Raw genomic sequence first — 3,785 nt, forward strand, 5'->3', positions numbered from 1 at the left:
AGAATTCCCCGATGTGTTTGTGGATGACTTGCCCGGACTACCCCCTGTTCGGGAGATGGAGTTTGTTATAGACTTGGAACCTGGAGCGGCTCCTGTGCATAAAGCTCCTTATCGCATGGCCCCGGCTGAATTGAAAGAGTTGAAGACTCAGTTGCAAGAACTGGTAGAGAAGGGATTTATTCAGCCTAGTACGTCGCCGTGGGGTGCACCAGTTTTATTTGTTAAAAAGAAAGATGGAACCCTCCGTATGTGCATTGATTATCGGGAATTGAACAAGGTGACCATAAAAAATAAATACCCTCTCCCGCGGATTGATGATTTGTTTGATCAGCTTCAAGGAGCAGCCGTGTTCTCTAAGATTGATCTGAGGTCGGGATACTACCAGCTGAGAATCAGAGATTAGGACGTGCCTAAAACTGCTTTAAGGTCGAGGTATGGGCATTATGAATTTAAGGTGATGCCGTTTGGGTTAGCTAATGCCCCTGCAGCTTTCATGGATTTGATGAATCGAGTGTTTCGACCTTATCTGGATTCCTTTGTGGTAGTATTTATTGATGATATATTGATTTATTCCCGAGATGTGGAGGAGCATGTGTATCATCTTAGTCTGGTGCTTGAGAGGTTGAGAGAACACCAGCTATACGCCAAGCTCGGTAAGTGTGAATTCTGGTTGGAAGAAGTTAAATTTCTTGGGCATGTAATTTCCCGGGGCGGAGTGGCTGTTGATCCTAGTAAGGTAGAAGCCATTTTGTCATGGCAGCGCCCGACTACAGTGCGCGAGGTCAGGAGTTTCTTGGGGCTCGCCGGATACTACCGAAGATTTGTAGAGGGTTTTGCTCGCCTATCCGGACCTCTCAGAACCTTGACTCGGAAGAATACAAAATTTGTTTGGTCAGAGAAATGTGAGAGAAGCTTCCAGGAATTAAAGAACAGGTTGACGACGGCACCAGTGTTAGCACTCCCAGAACCGCATAAGCCATTCGTAGTCTTCAGTGATGCGTCTAAGTTCGGTTTGGGTTGTGTCCTTATGCAGGAAGGACGGGTTGTAGCCTATGCATCTCATCAGCTAAAGGACCATGAGAAGAATTATCCGACGCACGATCTAGAATTGGCTGCGATTGTTTTTGCCCTTAAGATCTGGCGGCACTTCTTGTATGGGGAAGCTTGCGAGGTATTTACTGATCACAAGAGTTTGAAGCATTTGTTTTCCCAGAAAAATCTGAATATGAGGCAGAGGCAATGGCTGGAGCTAATCAGTGACTATCAGTGTGAGATCAAGTACCATCCGGGGAAGGCTAATATAGTTGCTGATGCTTTGAGCCGAAAGTCACACTTGGAAGATGAAGCCGAGCCGTCAGAATTGGAGTCGTTGCTTTGTGGGATGAGAAGGCTCCTTATAGAGAGTTCGTAGCAAGTAGTGATTTTGTCTTCAGTTCTTGATATTCGGGTAACTGATTTTGAAGAATTGAAAACCCTCCAAAGAAAGGATCCGAAGCTGCTGAACATCAGGAAAAGAGTCCGAAAATCTCGAGGGCCGTTGCATTATAGCATGGATAATGATGGGATACTTCGGTTCCGAGATCGCAGAGTGGTCCCAAAGGACTCAGATTTCAAAGAACGGATCATCGCGGAAGCTCATGCGGCCCCGTATTCAGTTCATCCCGGCAGTATAAAGATGTATCGAGACTTGAAGAAAAATTATTGGTGGGATGGAATGAAGAAGGACGTTGCCTTATATGTGGAGAGATGCCACACATGCCGTCAGGTGAAGGCCGAGCATCAGAGACCTGCAGGTATGCTCCAACCCCTCCCTATTCCTGAGTGGAAGTGGGATGACATCACGATGGACTTCGTAGCGGGTTTGCCGAGAACGCCTAGTGGGAAGAATTCTGTTTGGGTGATTGTGGACCGGTTAACAAAGAGTGCTCATTTTCTGCCTGTTAATAACACCGACTCTTTGGTTAAGTTGACCCGTTTGTATGTCAAAGAGATAGTGCGGCTACACGGCGTACCAAAGAGTATAGTGTCGGATCGAGACCCGAGGTTTACGTCGCAGTTCTGGAAGAGTTTGCAGGCAGCTTTGGGTACTAAGTTGAAGTTCAGTACTGCTTATCACCCGCAGACAGACGGCCAGTCAGAGCGCACCATTCAGACCCTGGAAGACATGCTGCGAGCATGTGTCATGGAATTCCAAGGAAGTTGGGAAAATCATTTGCCGCTCATCGAGTTTGCATACAATAACAGCTTCCATGCGACCATTCAGATGGCTCCCTATGAATCTCTTTATGGGAGAAAGTGCAGGTCGCCCTTGTGTTGGGATGAAGTTGGGGAGAGTAGGATAATTGGACCCGAAATAATTCAAGAGATGCAAAGCCAAGTCTGGATCATCAGAGATAAAATGGCGGCAGCTCAGAGTCGCCAGAAGAGTTACGCTGATACCAGGAGGAGAGAGTTGTCGTTTGAAGTTGGTGATTGGGTTTACCTTAAAGTCTCACCCATGAGAGGTGTTAAGCGTTTTGGTAAGAAGAGGAAGCTAGATCCGAGGTACGTCGGCCCTTTTCAGATTCTGGAGAAAGTAGAGTCCATCGCCTATAGAGTCGCTTTGCCAAATTATTTTGGGGATGTTCATGATGTCTTCCACGTATCATCCCTGAAGAAGAGCTTTGGACAGCAAGAACCACGCTTCGTCGACCCAGCAGGTATTCAGTTGCAACCGGATCTCACTTATGAAGTTGTTCTGTCGCAGATTTTGGATTGGAAGGAGCAACAGTTGAAGTCCAAGACGATACCTTTGGTTAAAGTGGCTTGGGGAGATCCGTTAGCTCAAAACTTCTCTTGGGAGCGAGCAGCGGACATGAGGGAGCAGTACCCGTATTTGTTCGAATAGAGAAGGTATGTGTCTTAATCTTGATCACAGTTGGTTTATGGGCTTTCTTGTGGCTTGCTTTAAGTTGGTGGTTGATCTGCAAATTTCGAGGACGAAATTGTTTTTAAGGAGGGGAGGATGTGATGATCCGCTTTTGAGTGTATTTTCGCTGAAATAATTATTTTTATTTTAATTAATATATTAGTTATTTATTTTAATTTATTTGCATTTTAAAATTGTTTTTAATTTAATTGATGTTGTGTTTTATTTCTTTTAGTTGTTTTGTGGGTTTTAATCTCTTTTTGGCAGTTTAGTTTTGTTTCCCGGAATGAGGATTGGACCTCATCTTTTCCCTACATCTCTTTTCCTTTTTCTCTTATTTTTCCTTTTTCTTTTTTTTTTCTTTTTCTTTTTCCTTCTTTCTTTTTCCTTTCTTTTCTTTTTTTCTTTCTTTTCTTTTTTTTCCTTTTTTCCTCTCCCCCGCGTCGAGCCCCCCCCGGTCTCTCTCTCTCTCTTCTCTCTCCCTCACGTCGGAACTTCTTACCCCCGGTGTACCGCCGTCCGGCCACCGTGTGGCTCACCGCCGGCACCATTCTCTTCCTCTCCCTCCGGCGCACCACCCTACCGATTTCCACCCCCATCCGGCAAGCCGTTTGGCTGGAAAAGCTTTCCAAAGGCTGCACAGATTTTGCCTCGATCAGCCGCCGTCGCTCCACCTCCGGCCACCATTTCTTCACCACTTCATCACCGGTCCCTTGCCGTCCTAACCCAACTATTTCCGGCCTCCAACGACCATCGGAACAGCTCCTACGAGCTAGCTTTCCTTTTTGGAAAATCCAGCCTCTTTCCGGCGATTCCGCCGCCACCCACGGCCAACCACCACTTCCAATAGCTTCACAACCATCCCTAGATCATTCCC

The sequence above is a fragment of the Carya illinoinensis genome, chromosome 5 (genome assembly GCF_018687715.1).
Source record: "Carya illinoinensis cultivar Pawnee chromosome 5, C.illinoinensisPawnee_v1, whole genome shotgun sequence".
Classification (NCBI taxonomy): Eukaryota; Viridiplantae; Streptophyta; class Magnoliopsida; order Fagales; family Juglandaceae; genus Carya; species Carya illinoinensis.